Here is an 18878-nt window from a genome sequence, read left to right on the forward strand (position 1 = left end):
GAAATACTCATTTTTCTTTTAGAAAACCTTAAAGGAACGCTTAGCTGGGAACCCCAAAGTGATCCAAGTTTTTAATTTGACAGAGTTGGAAACTGAGATAGACAGGGAAACTGCCAAAGTCCCTCTTTGGCAGGGGTGTCACCAGAGCCTCCTTCTAAGCTGAGGCTATTGCTTTTTCCAGGGCACCACTGTCCACTGAGCACAGAAGGTGTTTTTGGAGTGTGTCGATGATCTAGTTTACTGTTCCAGAAACAGTCACTATATTAGCCTGTCACTTTCTCTTTTTAAGGCTGAGAGGTATGTTAGTTCCTTCAACTTTTCCTCATAGATTTTATTTACTTGTCACCTTCTGAGACTATTCCAAAACTGTCTGACACATTACCAGTTGGTTTGAATTTTCCCCTTATGACGGGTTACTTAGCACTTACTCTCCCACCCCTCGTCAGTTAAGAGTGGAACTAATTAAGGAAGTCAAGCACAATCAACTCTTGGTGATCCAGGAGCAGATTGACAAATTTTCTGTCAATCATGGTAGAAACAAAACAAAAAAACCACAAAGCCACCATGTAATAGGAGTAGAATAACTATCAATAGATGCCACACAGTATAATTCTGCTTAGCATGTCCTTTCCTTTCACCAATTCCACAGTACATGCAGGTTGGTTTATTGAGAAATATCTATCTGAGTGTTTAGCACTTTATTCTGGATGTGTGTCACAAATGCTTTTACCAAAGTTTTTCATTGTTAAAGTGTACCTCAGCAATGTTTCGATTGCAACCTCTTCTCCATCAGAAAAGATTTTCCTGTCAAAATGGCAGAACCACATTTCTATCAAGCTGACAATACAGAGTGAGCAAGCCAACCTCAGTTGCCAATATTCTCACATGCAAGATTGAAATCTTTAAAAGCCATTTTGGATGGTACTGTGGTCAACTCTTGTCTCTGTTGGGAATTATTTGGTTTCCTTCCTGAATTTCCATCGGGGGAAAAAAAAAAGAGGCTTGATCTGCCCACAGCCAGAACAAGAAGTGGCTTTCACAGCAACTGATTGGAATGGAAAACCAGGATCAAATCCACCTCCAAAAAGCTTTCACGTGAAAAGGGATGAAGTTTCAGTTATGTGCTCCAATTCAAGAAGCTCCAAAGGCTTCTTGAAAATCCAGAATTGCTTATTTAAATTAATAAAAGAAGAAACGAGAACTATAACTAGAGCCAAGTTTTGTCATTGCTACCCTCAAGGGTCTAGTAGAGTCTTTGAATCACAGTATCACACCTGATCTGAGAGCAGAGTATGAAGAATACTATTGGTACCATGACAGTCCCTCAGGACCAGATACTGCATCATCCTCCAGCCTACCTGCTTGGCCTTAATTCTTTCTTCTGATATTCCTGGGCTACCTCCCAAACCAACCTACTTATTACCCTGCTTTCCTGGTTTTCAGTGCTTTACTTCCAATCTAGAAACTCAAGCCTACTAACCACAATGACATATCATGTAAGCTTAGCAAACTAGATATAAAAGAGAACTCTCCTCGTTGGATAAAAGCTATTTAGCACAAAGCCGAGGGGGAAAATTCATAATTAATGGGAAAATACTAAAGGTATTTCCATTAAAGTCAGCCTGCTTTTCTTGCCCTATCAGACAACTATCACCGTTGTGTACTAATGCAGTGGGCAAGAAAAGCAACCAGAAGCACATGCATAGGGGCAGGGGAAGGAGAGCTTCCTATTTCTCCTCTGCCCTCACAGCTGCTGTCTCCTCGTTCGACCTTGGATTTTACCACTCAGTCTGTGGCAAGGAGCAGATAGAAAATGCCTGTAGCTTAAGATGACTATGTGGTGAGAGAGGTAGCATGTACAGATTTCATTGTCACCAGGTCGATCATTTCCTCTTGGTTCTCTGGAGCCCAGGTAGAAAGCAGAATAAAAAAATGGAAAAGAGAGAGAGAGAGAGAAATTGAAATTTCTGGTTAGAGTTTCCATGACATAAAGAAAGACAAGGGGGGCAGGGCTCCTAGGTGGCTCATTCAGTTAAGCATCTGCCTTTGGCTTGAGCCACGATCCCAGGGTCCTGGGATGGAGCCCTGCATCGGGTTCCCTGCTCTGCGAGGGGTCTGCTTCTCCCTCTCTCTCTGCTGTTTCCCCCACTTGTGCTCTCTGGCTCTCTCGGTCAAATAAATAAAATAAAAATCTTTATTAATAAAAAAAAGAAAGATAAGGGAGAACACAAACAGCAAGAAAGAATTAAGTGAGCAAGTAAGGAGGAAAGGGAGGATGGATATGTGGTGGATATGCATGAGCAGCAAGGAGTAGGAGAAGTAGAATCCAGAGGTGGAAAGTGAGGAGAAAACAGGAGAAATAATAACCAGAAAAACATCTGGATGCAGCACCTGGAAGCCTCATCATGACTTAAGGGGTGCAGAGGTGTCTGAGATGGAGCTGGGTTAGCAGGAGGATGTGACCAGAAAAAAGGAGAGCTATCATCAGATCAGAGGTAAAATCTGGGGAAGCTCCCAGGCGTGGTACTCTGCTCAGTGGTTTATATATGTTGTCTTAGTTCATTCACCCTTATACCCGCCCTGTTACTTAAGTGCTTTTATTCTTCCCATTGTACAGATAAAGAAATTGGGGTCAGAGAAACTAAGTATTTCACTCCAGATCAGTGATTTAACAATAAGGATTCAAACCTGGGTCTGCTGACTCTGGCTAGGTAAGCTTTGGTTTAGCTCAGATTCTTATCTGGCTTGACCCAATTTACCTTCCAAGACTGGGTGTATTCAGCACAGTATGGGACAGATAGCTATGCATTGTGTAGCTAGGTAAAAAGAATTTTTTTCAGAGCAGTAAAATTATGGATGCCAACACTCTAAAAATCCATGTCATAGGAGGAACTTTTGGAAGAGCTGGTTGATTAATCTGGAAGTGAGAAAGGTGGCATAGTGGACATTTAAGGGACTGACAGGACAGAGGCCATGGTTGCCTGACTTGTCCCAGAGAGGAGACCAGTTGGTGTGACAAAGAAGCAGATTACAGTTCAGTCTTGGGACAGGCTTTCTATCTTAGTATATATGCTGCCAAAGCGAGCACTGGGACAGGCTTCCTATTAAGGTTTCCTGGAAGTGGGATGAGCTTCTTTATACTGTAGAAGATCCCCATTGCTGAAGGTGTCCAAACCAATTCCCATCATTCACTCATCCATTGATACAAATTTTTGTGGAGGATTCACAATGTGCCATCTCTGTTCTGTGGATTAGAGTATGAAAGGCAACAAGACAAACGTACTAACTACACTCAGAGATTCCATTTTAGTCAGGAAAAGAGACAATAGGGATCCCTGGGTGGCGCAGCGGTTTGGCGCCTGCCTTTGGCCCAGGGCACGATCCTGGAGACCCGGGATCGAGTCCCGCATCGGGCTCCCGGTGCATGGAGCCTGCTTCTCCCTCTGCCTGTGTCTCTGCCTCTTTCTCTCTCTGTGTGACTATCATAAATAAATAAAAAAAGTTAAAAAAAAAAAAGGAAAAGAGACAATAAACAAGTAGAGAGAGACAATTCTATAGACTACTTATAAAGTAGTGTTCTGAAGGAAATGAACAAAGGCCTGAGACAGGACATAGGGAGGGAACAGGAGAGGACCCAGTTGGTGCTTTGTCGGGGGTCCCTGTCATGCTCTCATCGTGCCAGTCTCCCAGCTTCCATGCACTTTTGCTAAAGTGACTGGTTCTTGCAACTTAGTTCCAAAGATAGCCCTTGAGTCCCTGAAGCTCTTGGGCCACAGAGAGCTCCTCCTAAGCCTCCTTGGCCCAGGACTCAGCTAGTAGAGTAAGAATATGAAAGCCCAGCCCTTATCTTCAGCAGGAAGAACGTTCTGGAAACAATGTAGGCTTCCAGACTTCTTTGCTTGGTGTCTTGTGTTTCCCTGCTCAGCTTCCCCCAATCCCTTACTGGCTGTTCCTGGAGCATTTTTATTTTTTTTTAAGATTTTATTTATTTATTCAGGAGAGACGGACAGAGAAAGAGAGAGAGAGGCAGAGACACAGGCAGAAGGAGAAGCAGGCTCCATGCAGGGAACCTGACATGGGACTCGATCCCAGGTCTCCAGGGTCACACGTGGGCTGAAGGCGGCGCTAAACCGCTGAGCCACCCGGGCTGCCCATCCAGGAGCATTTTTATTTTTATTTTTTAAAGATTTTATTTATTTATTCATGAGAGGCACAGAGAGAGAGAGAGAGAGAGAGAGAGAGAGGCAGAGACACAGGCAGAGGGAGAAGCAGGCTCCATGCAGGGAGCCCGATGTGGGACTCAATCCTGGGCCTCCAGCACTACGCCATCGGCAGAAGGCAGGTACCAAACCACTGAGGTATCCAGGGACCCCCCACCCCCACCCCCCGGGAGCATTTTTAAATGAAAACACTTTCTCATGAATCCTTGTCTCAGGGATTGCCTCTGGGGAACTCAACTTGAGGTAGAGAGAGAGTCATGGTCAGATTTACAGTTTTAAAAAATACCCTGCTTCGGGGAGAGAAGAGACTGGGGAGTTGGAAGTGTGGGCAGAAGGAGGCCAGTTGGGGCTAGTATTCTAGGCAAGGGCTAGAGGAGGCTGGCTCTGGCAGTGTGGCAAAGGCAATAGTGGGAAGAGGAGAGATCTAAGATCAGTTCTTTTTTTTAAAAAAAAGATTTTATTTATTTATCCATGAGAGACACAGAGAGAGAGGCAGAGACATAGGCAGAGGGAGAAGCAGATTAAGATGACTGGGAGAGGGTTGCCTGGGTGGCTCAGCGGTTGGGCATCTGCCTTTGGCTCAGGGTGTGATCCCAGTCTGGGATCGAGTCCCATGTGGGCTCCCTGAGTGGAGCCTGCTTTTCCCTCTGCCTGTGTCTCTGCCCCCCTCTGTGTTTCTCATGAATAAACAAATAAAATCTTAAAAAAAAAAAAAAAAAGGAAATGACTGGGAGAAAGTGGGAATCCAATGACACCTGGATGACTCAGTGATTGAGCATCTGCCTTTGGCTTGGGGAGTGATCCTGGAGTCCGAGGATCAAGTCCCACATTGGGCTCCCTGTGTGGAGCCTGCTATTCCCTCTGCCTGTGTGCCTCCTTCTCTCTGTGTCTCCCATGAATAAATAAATCAAATCTTAAAAAAAAGGAAAGGGGGAATCCAGAGTATCTCCAAGGGATATATAGGGATATTATGCATAGAAATCCCCTCGTTGGGTTGCCTGGGTGGCTCAGCAGTTGAGTGTCTGTGGTCTGCTGTGATCCTGGTCCCGGGATTGAATCCCACATTGGGCTCCCTGCATGGAGCTGGATTCTCCCTCTGCCTATGTCTCTGCCTCTCTTTCTCTCTGTGTGTCTCTCATGAATAAATAAATAAAATCTTAAAAAAAAAAAAAAGAAATCCCCTCATTGAGTGGGAAGTAGAATCAGGTGACTCCAAAGTCCTAACATCCATTTGAAAATATATCTGCAAAGGCTGGATTTAGCATTGAAAGATAGCTACACTTGAGAGTAAACATAAAACACAGGGAATGCACAGACTGGCAGGTAGCTTTCAAAACTCATCAAAGCCCCCCAAATAAATTTTGAGTCATCTAATAGGGGGTTTCCATGTCCTGCTCCTGTGGACCCCACCCACTTGAATCCAGACCACACCTGGCCTTGTGGAGTGTGCTGGGCCTTGACTAGGAGGAAAGTGAGTAGCTGGCCTTTTGGCTTGGCTGTCTCATGCTCTTGCTGACTGATCACCTTGCTTTTTCAAAGAACGGATGCTAAGCTGTTGTTGTCATTCCTCTGATTTACTGAGCACTTGCCAAGCACCAGGCAGTTTGCTTAGTTCTTTGGTTGTATAACCTCATCTAACAGCTCTTCCAGGTGGTGCTCTTGCAGCCCTTTTGGAGGCTGAAACCATCATGACTTCACCACTTGTCTAGAACCAAATAGTCTAAAAGTGGCTAAGTTGGGATTGGAACCCGAAGTCCCATACCAGAACCCAAGTTCTCAACTGGTATGGTTGGACCAACTGAAGAAAAGTTGGAGCCTGAATGCTCCCTCTGCCTACACAAAACTGCAGTCACTCCCTGCTGTCGAGCTCCAGAGCAGCAGGGCTGGTTCTCATCCCCATCCACTGAGCCTCTCAGTAGACAGACGCACCCACTGCCCTCTGTTTCCACCCAATCCCAGCCACCCCATTCCGCAGGGCACCCATATTGATCTGCTGTACAAAATAGGGCTCCCTGATCCCATTCTTAGGTTTCTAGCGAACAACACAAGCTCTTAAAGACGCTCACCCCCTCCATGGTTTAGGAATTTCCTTGAAGACCCTAAAATAATCCAATTAAGGGCATTTCAGATCCATTCAACCCATGTTCACCAAGTACTTGCCATGTGCTAGACTCCATGTTTGCAACGAGGGGAGGAAAACTGGTAAACATTGTCTTTGACTGCAGGGAACTCAGAATGAAATGTCAAGCATGTTGCCAGGTGACATATATCTAGAAGGCTGACTATCCCAATTCTCTGGAGAGACTTCAAGGGTCTTTTCTAGTCTGAGGGGCTAACAAGGGCAGAAAAGCTTCCTGGCACAGATGAAAACAGTAAAGGATTGGTTAACTCACTGATAGAAGGTTCCATACCAGGAAACATTCCTGAAGGCTTTCAAAAGAATTCTGAATCACATGGGTTCCATAATACATTGTTTGGATACTATGATGCCGTTTACATTAAAAAAAAAAAAAGATACATGGTATTCCTGGCTAAGAGTGATCACCTTAAAATAGTGAAATTCCTGATGGTTTTTGCTTTCTTCATTATGATTGGCTTTGCATATTAGATTTGAAAATAATTCTCTCGGGAGAAACATGCGGCTGTTTACTGCGAGACTGTTCTCAGGACCTCCACCTTCGCCCTCAGCCCTCAGCATTGCTCTACCAACACATCAACCAGGGGAAGCTATGGAGACACATCAAGCACAAGGACGAGAATAAGGACTAGTTCCTTGGAGACCCCTACCCACGCTGAAAGGACCAGATTCACGCACCAGAACCAGGTGCCTCAGCTTGGAGATGATGCTCAGGTTGCTCTTCATCAGTCACCTTTAGCTGTTGGCAGGAAATGGCTTCACCTGACAGACTCTAACTTCTGCCACATTTGAAGTATGTTGGAGTCATCAGCAAATAAATGTAAATTATCCTGAAAAAAATTTTTTTTCTCAGAACCCTACCTACAAAGGCTATACGTACTGTGAGATTCCAACTCTGGGGCGCTCAGAAAAGGCAGGACTATGCGGGAAAGATCAGTGGTTGCCAGGGCGTTGGGTGGAGGGAGGGAGGAGTGAGGAATGAGTAGGTGGAGCACAAGATTTTTAGGGCAGCGAAACTACTCTGCATGATATAGTAATGATGGATACATGTCATTATACGTTTGTTAAAACCTATAAAACGTACAACACAAAGAATGCCCCCTTATGTGAACTATGGACCTTAGTTTTTTTTTTTTTTTTTTTAAGATTTTTATTTACTTATTCATGAGAGACACACAGAAAGAGAAGCAGAGAGAGAAACAGGCTCCATGCACCGGGAGCCCGACGTGGGATTCGATCCCGGGTCTCCAGGATCGCGCCCTGGGCCAAAGGCAGGCGCTAAACCGCTGCGCCACCCAGGGATCCCCTGGACCTTACTTAGTTAATAGTAACGTACCAATATCAGTTCCACGGTAGCCAAGACACCACCTCAGACGAGGTGTTCCTAATGGGGCGCCTGTGTACGTGTTGGGAGAGGGCTGAGAATGTGTAGAGCTCCCTATACTTCCTGCTCAGTTTTTGTAAGCCTAAACTGGTCTACAAAATAAAGTCTGTTAACTCAAAAAGTAATAACCTATTCTACACATGCAGAAAAATACAGAGACTATAACGAGCACACATTTATTCACCACATAGATTTAATGTCTTAAGATTTTGACATGTTTTCTTTAGATCATTTTTCAAAGAAATTACAAATTATAGAACCAATCAAAGCCTCTTTACATCTGTCCCTAATTTCAACCTCTAACCTCCCTCTCCAAAGAAAATTCCTTCTATTTTATTTTCCTGGACCTTTTACATGTTTGTCAACATTAACAATATATAACATAAATGATATACGGTTATATTTGTGAATATTACCTTTTTATTAATCTTATATCAAGAATAATTTGTTTATATGGGCACCTGGGTGGCTTGGTCGGTTAAGCATCTGCCTTCAGCTCAGGTCATGATACCAGGGTCTTGGGACTGAGCTCCACATCTGGCTCCCTACTCAGTGGGGCATCCACTTCTCCCCTTCCCTCCGTCTGCCACTCCCCCCTGCTTATGCTTGCACTCTCTCTCTCTCTCTCTGTCAAATAAATAAAGTCTTTTAAAAATGAAAATAAAGGGGATCCTTGGGTGGCTCAGTGGTTTAGTGCCTGCCTTCGGCCCAGGGTGTGATCCTGGAGACCCGGGATCGAATCCCACATCAGGGTCCCTGCATGGAGTCTGTTTCTCCCTCTGCCTGTGTCTCTGCCTCTCTTTCTCTCTGTGTCTCTCATGAATAAATAAATAAAATCTTTAAAAAAAAGAAAAAATCTAAAAAAAGAACTATTTGTATATATGTGAAGTTCTAGGTTATCCATTTTAACTGCTGTATAGTATTCCATCATGTGAATGAATATGTCACAATAAGAGGTTTTAAAATAATGCTTGGGAATATATCTTAATAATAAAGGAAAGCACTCACGATATTAAGTGAGAAAAACAAGACAAAACATATTATTTACAGTCTAATACAAAACACATACATTCAAAATACAATGCTGCAATGACAAATATAAAAGTTAAACAGTGCTGTTTTTGGATTGTGGATTATGGATAATTTTTCATTTTCCTAACCTTATACAGTGAATAAGCATTGATTTTATATTTTTTTTTAAAAAAAGAAATAAGGCTAAAAACATGCTGCATTACTGAAACAGGAACATGAGCTGCATGTCCTCTGGAATCATTACCCCCTCCCACCTCTGGAGGCAGAGCCCCTGGTAATCTGTAAACCGCCCTGCCCTGTTTTCATCCATTCATCTCACAGGGCAGCAGCTGGCCCAGCAGCCCCCATCCCAATAGCCCTATCTCCCTGGACTCTGTAGCACATTTGGTTGTTTTTTGGTGTCTGATATCCGCATCGCAATTAGAGGATTGGCTATAATTATGCCTGCAGCGATATTATAGGATTGGATATAAATATACTTGCTACATCTGAAGAGATTTTATTTCTGCTCCCAGTTTACCATCTGGCTGCAGCACACCCTTTCCTAGCCGGGAGGGGGAGGAGCACTATTCAAGCCAGAGGTGAAACGGGAGTCTGATTTGAGGATTTAAATAATCAACTTCTGAAAACTCATCTCAAGGTACGTGGTGGGGCCGTAGTGTCAGGAATGACAGGAGGGAGGTGGCAGGTTTATACCAGGTCTATCCTGTTCTTTCTCTGCTCAGAGCCTGGAATGTAGTTCAGGTAGGGGGGTTCAGACCTTCCTAAGTCATGGTGATCCCTGCAGGTTTGTGGCCTTGCTCCTCACAGAGGCAGCCCTGTGTCCAGCTGGCCTTCACTACCCTCTGCAGCTCAAATCCCACATTTCTATTTGCCTACTGGATTGTTTCATCTTCCTGTCCTACTGTATCACCAAACTAAATTCAGATTTTTTTAAAAATGATTTTATTTATACATTCATGAGAGACAGGTGGGGCACCCAGGTGCCCCTAAATTCAGAATTTACTTCTCAGATGCCCAAGTTAGGTCTTCTGATTTCTCTGTTTCTCTTACCGGCACCATGATGATCCTCATCATCTAGGGGATCATCTTTGGTTGCTCTCTGTGTAGCAGACAGTCACTTGTATCCCAGCAGGTGACAAGTCTTGCCATATCTTCCTTTATGAGTTTGGTGACTAGATCTAGTACAGTATCTGGCTCTCAGTGATTAATAAATACTTGTTGATGAATGAATGAGTCAATGAATGAAGTGTCTCTTTCTTTCCATTCCCATGGTCACCTCCCTAGTTCTAGTTCTTATTACTTCAGAGCTGGACTATTGCAGTCACTTCCCATCTGTTGTTCTGTCTCTGGCCTTTCTTGGCACTAATTCATCTCACTGCTGCCACCAGATAGGTGGCACCATGCCACCTGTCTCACCACTCCCTTATTTAAAAATTTTTGGTGACTCCTCACTGGCTGTTAGATAAAATTGAAAATCACGGGGATGCCTGGGTGGCTCAGTGGTTAAGCATCTGCCTTCGGGTCAGGCTGTGATCCTGGAGTCCTGGGATCGAGTCCCACATTGGGCTCCCTGCATGGAGCCTGTTTCTCCCTCAGCCTATGTCTCTGCCTCTCTCTCTCTCTCTCTCTCTCTCTCTCTCTCTATCTGTCTGTCTTTCATGAATAAATAAATAAAATCTTTAAAATATTTGGAAATCATGAGCTTGGCTTTCAAGGCCACTGTGCTCTAGCCTTATGCCTAAAACTCCCATTCCTAGACCTCAGTTCTGTTCTCACACATCTCATACTCGACCATCTCTGGGATGATTCTCAGGCCCCTCTCTTGGTCCAGACTGAGATTCTCAATGTTACCTGTTCTCCAGAGGAGATAATATCTAAGCTAAGATCAGAAGCATGAGGAGGAGGAAGTAGAACTATCATTCTATTACTTAGCAAATACTGAATTTCCACTCTGCTGGGCACTGGAGCTGGCATATGTTGCTCCAGCCCTTGTTCTCAAGGAGAGAGTTAAACTACTTCAGATTATACACAGGTTCTCTGGAACCCTAGAATGGCCTCCCTGTGAGATTCCTTGGTCAGACTGAGTTTGGGGTGTTAACCTGTGCCCTTGGTTTTTTGGCCACCTTTGAGTTTTACCTGCTGACCCTGCAGGAGAAATGGGCCATTGTTTAGCTCTAATGGTTTCCTTGGAGTGAGCTGACTGGTGAGGCCTGTTGGACTCTCCTTGTCTGGAACCCTGTTCCTGCAGGACACCCCTGGTCTGGGATCAGACTTCATGTGACCTATATCCTTCCCCACTTCCCTGACCTCAACCATTCCAGCCAGTCCTTCCAAGGACTAAATGGGCTTCCAAAAAAACAGGGCAGCACTGGGGGCCTGGCCTTCCCAAGCAACTGTGGAGAAGGCCTTCTTAGAATAAGCAATTCCAACATATCACAATTTTTTTTAAGTAGGTTATATAGAACAGATATGTGTTACCTGTTTTTATTTTATTTTTTTTTTTAAAGAATTCTATGTGGAGAGAAATCTGGCAAGATATACATAAAATTTAATAGAAATTATTTATATTTTTAATTTTTGCTCATCAATAGTTTCTAAATTTTTCACAATGATCATATCTCACCAGTAGAATATTTAAGGGAAAATAAACTTGGTGGCACAAAGAATGATGGAATATTAAAAACATCACTCTATATTTTATGTTTTATAAATGTGAATTACTAACACAATACTTTTGTGATTTGCTCTCTTGGGAAGTTCATAATTATGTTCCCTGCTAATTACATCACCTGTTAGAAGGGGTGGTTTAGAAACACAGGTTAGTGTTTGCTTACAAAACTAAAAGTCCTCATTTCTCACATGTTGGCTGCCCAGACCTCTCTGTCATAGCCACCAGATCTTGGCATTTATCAAGCCCTGGGTACATGAAACCCTGGGTGAGGGAGTTCTCCTGGCCTGGCCTACAGAAGCTTAGACAAGAATTGCCACAGAAGCATCAAAACAATAGAATGTGATGTCGTGGGCATCCCAGGGGGGAAATGACAGTAGGTTGAAATGCATTTTTGCATCATTGATTTTTCCCTGCTGATTGAGCCCTGTTTATCTCATTTGGCAGATCAGCCTCAAAGTGCATGAACTATTTGTGCCTCATTAGTTTCCAATAGATTGATTTTGCTAGGATTGCGAATTGGCCATCTTGAATTGCAGGCTGCAGAAGCCAGCTCTGGCTCAGCCTCGGGGGCAGCACACCCAACACAGCAGCTGCTGTAGGCTCCCCCACCAGAGAAAGAGGCTGGAGAGCTGGTGTGAGGCTACAAAGCGAGCGGCCTCTTCAATTTTTCTCTGCAACCAGACAGGATAAAATATGGAGCTATAAGAAAGCAAACAAGAGTCTTGTCTGCTCTTTTTTCTTTTCCGCTCGTGTATCCTCCTTGACATTTCACTCCTCAAATGCTTCTCTCTCTCTCTGTCACCTCTGCACCCCCTTCAAAGGTAAGAAGAATAAAAGTAACATTTTAAAAAGAAAAACACAAAATAAATTTGAAGACTAGTTTATAAACCAATGAACACTGAGCTACTTATGATGACCAGAGAGAGAAGGAGAATATAAAATACAAAATATAGAATATATTAAACTGAACATACGACATGACACTGCTTCTTTAAAAAGCATACAGAGGAAAAAAGAAAAAGTTTAAAAGGAAAAAAGCCAAGTGGGAACAGTGGTAGCTTCAGGCTGTAGGGATATGGATGATTTTCATTTTTTTTTTCTTTTAAGCTTTTCTGTATTTTCAACATTGTCCGAAATGATTAGTAGTATCTTTACCCTCAGGAAAATCTTATAGAAATACGTAAAGCAGTAATACACACACAACTAAGTAACGTGGTCCATGCTTTTCACTCAGCAAGGTGTATTGGCCTCTGCCAGTTAAAATAGCAAAAACTTAATACAAGTTACTCCAGCAGTTCCTCAAAAAGTTCCCATATGGCCCAGCAATTCCACTTCTAGGTATATGCCTGAGAGAACTGAAAACATATGCCCACACAAAAATCTTCATTACGACATTATTCATAATAAACAAAAAGTGGAAACAACCTAAATGTCTCTCCACTGACGAAGGGGTAAACAAATTATGATAATACACGCAGTGGAATGTTATTCAGTTGTAAAAAGCAACAAAGTGCTGATACCGGCTATAGTAAGGATGAACCGTGAAAATATGATAACTAGGGGCCCCTGGGTGGCTCAGTGGTTGATCGTCTGCCTTCGGCTCAGGGCGTGATCCCAGGGTCCTGGAATTGAGTTCTGTATCAGGCTCCCTGTGGGGAGCCTCCTTCTCCCTCTGCCTATATTTCTGCCTCTCTCTGTGTCTCTCATGAATAAATAAACAAAATCTTAAAAAAAAACAAAAACAAAAACATGATGCTAAGTGAAAGGAGCCAGACACAAAAGGCCATATATTCTATGATTCCATGTGTATGAGATGTCTGCGACAGGCAAATCTATAGAGATAGAAAGCAGATTAGTGGTTGCCAGGGACTGAGGGGAGAGGGAAATGGGGATGGCCTGGGCAGTAGGGGGATGATTGCTGGTAGGTATAGGGTTTCTCCTTGTGGTGATAAAAATGTTCTGGGATTTGATTATGGTAATGGTTGTATAACCTTATGAATATGCTAAAAAAAAACCACCACTGGATCATATACTTTATTTTTTTATTTTTAAAGATTTTATTTATTTACTCATGAGAGGCAAAGAGAGAGAGAGGCAGAGACACAGGCAGAGGGAGAAGCAGGCTCCATGCAGGAAGCCCGACATGGGACTTTGATCCCGGGTCTCCAGGATCACGCCCTGGACTGAAGGTGGCACCAAACCGCTGAGCCACTTGGGCTGCCCTGGATCATATACTTTAAAAAGATAAATGCTCTGCTACATGGAGTCCATCTCAATTTTTAAAAAATTTTCTAGAATACTGTCTTGTAAATTTTTTTTAATTTAAAAATTTTCTAGAACACTGTCTAGTAATTGCCTGTGTATTTATTGGTCTCTCCCAGTAGCTTGTAGCATCTTGAGGATTATTCTCTGGTTTTTCAGCACTGAGTAGAGGGACTGGAACACAGTAGGCACATGATATTGGTTAACTGAATTATTTGAGAGTCCTCTTCCCACAATGCCAGGGCTACCTGATGGCTCAGCTCCCCACTCTCAAGGAATCACCTGGGGGTTAGAAGCTCTCATCCAAATATAGAATACTCTGGAACCAAAGAGTGGAGCAGCTTATCCCAGCAGTCTGAATACCAACTGGTGGTATCACATTGTTTAACTCCATTGAGCCTTGTCTTAGGGTCACTGAGTTCAATAATGGGGCTGGCACTGACCTCCCAGGGGTCCTTACTATCTTCTTATTGGAGGGTTCACCAGGAATAATAACTTCCTTCTTTGAAGGTGGCAGCTTGGGTTGTAACAGATTTTGGGAACCTCATTTTAGCATGCTTTCTGGTTCTGCTCTACTTCTAATCAGGGTCAAATGAAGGAGTCCTTGGTTCTTTCCGCCTAAGGGAGGAGATCGTTTTATCTGTCCACTTCTCTCTTGTATAAAGTACAGTTACCTTCAATCCCTTGGCTGTAGAACACAATTCTTTCAGATTATCTCCTTCTTACAGGGCCAGATAAGCAGGTAGGCCACATAAGCACCGCTGAGATAGCCAGTTTGAAGAGGGCTCCAGATATCCCTGGAAATAGATGACTTTCTGAGACTTCTTGTCACAAAGAGCTGTTGTATGCCTGGGTGAATCGCTTGGTTCTGCCTGATGGAGAAACAGATGGTAAGATCCCTAAGGGAATGGCACGATGACTAGAGGTGGTCACTAAACTGCTATTCACAAAAGTGGGTTGAGGTGACCCAGGTTTAGGAGACAGGGCAAACAAGTTTGGGGACAGAAGAGATTTGCTGAGGTCATGGAGAAGGGGCTGTTACCTGGTGGGCACACCCGCCATCTTTCCTCCTGCCCTTTCCCCACACAGCACTTGGCATCTCCCCTTGATAAATGCTGACAAAGAGTTATTAACCTTCCCAGGGCATCTATGTGACTCAATTTGGCCCTATGTAATGAGTTCCTTCAGTGAACTCTTCCAATCACCTCTGACAAGCTTCCAACAGCTTCCAGAATGTCAGTTATTCCCTTAACACCATTGTTGTTGATTTTTTAACCTTGTTAAGGTTATAGCAGTTTAGTGAGGCTAGTTGCCCTGTTTCTGAAATTGTGTATTTTTTTTTTTTTTTGGCCTCAGGACATTCAATGATCTCTCTTCGTCTTACTTGCCATCGCTCTTACTTTCTCTTGCTCTCCTTGAACCACCCTCTTTTTCCTCCTCCCTCCTTGTTCCTCCTTCTTGGCTTCCTCTGTTTCTCCAGCTTCAGTCAGAATGCCTGTCTCAGAGTTGGCAGCTGGATCCACCAACCTTAAAAGTGCTTTCCTCAAGGAAATACTTCATTGCCTAAATTACTTCAGAGTAGTAGAACTTCTAAAGTAAACCCAGCATATTCTAATCAATGAATCCCTTGCCCAGTCAGATGGCCCCTCTTCTTCTCCTCCAAAACTCCTGACCTAGTCAGGCCCTCCCATTAATTCAGTGACAGTGGACAGACATGTGTTTCTGTACTTCTGATTTCTCTCAAAGGTCCACCCAGGTCAATTGTTTGACATTTTAAATGTCTTATTTTGACTAATTGCAGAAAAAAATTCTCAAAACCAAACCATATGTACTTGGTCAAATACAATTGCATTGAATTAGAATTCTATTCTATTCCGTACACTTTTTTTTTTTTTTTTAAGGAGAAGCAGGCTCCATGCAGGGAGCCTGATGTGGGACTTGATCCTGGGACTCCAGGATCATGCCCTGGGCTGAAGGCAGACGCTAAACCGCTGAGCCACCCAGGTGTCCCCGTACACATGTTTTCATCCAAGAAACAACACAAGATATGCTGGAGCAAGTATTTTTATCTTCTATATTTTTTAAAGATTTATTTATTTATGGAGGGAGAGGGGCAGAGGGAATCTTCAAGTAGACTACCTGCTGAGTGTGGAGCTCCATCTCACAACCTGAGCTGAAACCAAGAGTTGCATGGATGTTCAACCTAATGAGCCACCCAGGTGCCCCAGAGCAAGTGTTTTTAGATTGATAAATGGAAGTCTGTCACTAGACTCTTGGGGTTACTGGTTCATGCTCATCTCAGTGCTGCTTTCTAAGTCATCACCATGGCTCCTCTCATTTCTGGTCCCATAGACTTCTGACCAACCTCCACCCATTTCATCAAACTTCCCTAAGGCAGTATCTGCCAGTCCTGACCTCCAAAGAATGTGGAATTCTTGGGTATGGCCTTCCCCTATCTTCAAGTCAGTTCTGTGCCCTTAGGCATGAGAGTGAAAACTCACTTTTTCTCAGTAATTAACCAGCAAGAAATAAGAGAATCTTTCTTTCTTTCTTTCTTTCTTTCTTTCTTTCTTTCTTTCTTTCTTTCTTTCTTTCTTTCTTTCTTTCTTTCTTCTTTCTTTCTTTCTTTCTCTCTTTCTTTCTTTCTCTTTCTTTCTTTTTTCTTTTCTTTTCTTTCTCAAATATTTTATTTATTTATTCATGAGAGACACACAGAGAGAGGCAGAAACACAGGCAGAAGGAGAAGCAGGCTCCCTCCCTCCTGATGTGGGACTCGATCCCAGGACCCCAGTATCACGACCTGAGCCAAAGGCAGACGCTCAACCACTGAGCCACACAGGTATCCCAAGAATCTGTTCTTTAAGAAAGTTTTGCTCTTTCCACTACTTGCTTCGCTTTCTTCAAGATGTTACAAAAGAAACTAGGTACAAATGGTCACCAGAGCTTTAGTGATATATCAGCTAAACTCTTTGATACATAATTCCCTTTCTCTTAGCCTATTTTCTTCTCCCCCATCCTGGCTTTCTCCAGCTGATATTTCTGAAAGTGATTATGGTTCAGCTTTTGGGTAACTGGGGAAACAAGTTAACAAAGCCAACACATTTTAGGAAAGCATCTCTCATGACTTGGCCTCCTAGTAATATTAGTAATAATATCCACTTACCGAGTGCTTATGCGTCAGGCAGTGTATAAGCACTTTATATGCATGCTTTCATCTACAGCTCACAAGTAAACCTTGGAGGGTTGTGTATTCCTCACGTTGCAGACGAGGGACCCAAGAGCTTACATGAGATTCCATATTAGGTGTTGGAACCAGGATTCCGTCCACAGGCTTAACCACCATGCTCACTGCCATCTCTAGATCGTCTTGTTTACTTCCCTCTCCTGCAGTCTGTGTGACCCTAAAGATGGAGGAAAGGCTGACAACTCTGGCATTTCCTCTGCAAAATTCTCTCTCTTCCCCTAATTCCTCACAGTTACGGCCTGCTTGGGGGATGCTTCCTACAGCATGTTTATGATGCCAGTTTGTGTGCTCAACTCTCCTGCCTGATACTGTTATTTCTCTCCAGCAGCGGAAGGACTGCTGGGAATAATCTGATGCACATGAAGAGAAAACGAGGAGTTACTAATAAGATTAAATTAAGTTTAAACACATTTTTAACAGTATGTAAAGCACAGTGCTAAGCACTGTTGGAGATGAGCAGACACAAGCCAGGACCTCATGGAATTTACAATCTGGTAGGTAGAGAGGATGAAGAATAGGACTATACACATATGTACGTGAGTTCATGCCAAATATGGTAAATTCCATGAGGAAGGAATAAGTGAAGGACTGTAGGACTGGAAGGCAAGAATGCTCACTTTCCCTGGGAACCAGGAATGAGCATGTGATATTAAGATATGGGATGAGATGGGGTGCCTGGGTGGTCCAGCGGTTGAGCATCTGCCTTTGCTTCAGGGTGTGATCCTGGAGTCCTGGGATCAAGTCCCACATCGGGTTCCCTGTGGGGAGCCTGCTTCTCCCTCTGCCTGTGTCTCTGCCTCTCTCTCTCTCTGTGTCTCTCATGAATGAATAAACAAAATCTTTAAAAAAAGAGAGAGAGAGATGGGACGAGAATGGAAAGCCCTGAGCTCCAGGCTTGGTTACTGATACACTGAGAACGGCTTGGTGTTTCTCCTTCCCAGGACAGGCCCCAGAATTTACAAGACACAGTACAAAATAAAAATGTGAGGCCCCTCACTTGACATGAGGCATTTCAAGATGGTTATAAACCAAGAGCGGGACCCTTCTCAGCACAGGGCGGACACCCACGGAGCTGGCCTTCCCTGCCGCTGCTTCCTCAGGGGTTACCTTTGGGAGGTAGGGAGTTGGGTCTCACCAGCCCAGCAGCACAGGGCCCGAGACTCAGATGAGTCAGTGAATGACTGGAGACAAGAATTAATTGACACAATTATGCCTGCTGATTTCTTGGGTGACTTTCAGTGTTAAGATGTTATTAGACCGTGACTCTGAATACTTTTTTGGAGGAGACATTTGAAATGAGCCTTGAAAGATAGTAGGATTTTTCTTTCTCTCTGTTTTCTGTTCTTCTCTTCCTCCTGTCCTTCCAGTATTTTTCCATTTATCTGAAAACATACAGGCTGGAACCAGCAGAGTTTGATATCTGAGGGATGACTCAAAGACTTAGACTTCACTTAAGATTCCTCAAGGCACTTTCCCACTTATAGCGATGGCCTTGTCTATATAGAGAATTTCCAGAGGTACAGTCCAGTTTTGCATTTTATAATTATTTTGTTTTATTTTAATTAAACAATTTGATAGATGTTTATGATGAAAAAACAGAGATGAGCAAAAAATAATTACTTGCAATCCCATAGAACTCTAATGGGATTGCAGTACTAAACTAGCTTTCAATCTACTTTCCTGTCCAATAAGGTATTTGGTACACCTTTACGGGTCAGGGTCATTTTTCATGGCTGTGTGGTAATCTGTCATATGGTTGTACTGAATACATATTCATATGCAACTAAAACTGGACATTTGAATTGCTTTGATTTTTTTTTTTCTATTCTGAATGGCGTTGCCCTGAATTTGTGAGCTAGGCAACTTATTTAGTTTCTCTACCTATTATTTTCCTCTTCCGTGGATAACCTCAGGATAACAATTGG

This window comes from Canis lupus, chromosome 29, assembly GCF_048164855.1.
Source record: "Canis lupus baileyi chromosome 29, mCanLup2.hap1, whole genome shotgun sequence".
Classification (NCBI taxonomy): Eukaryota; Metazoa; Chordata; class Mammalia; order Carnivora; family Canidae; genus Canis; species Canis lupus.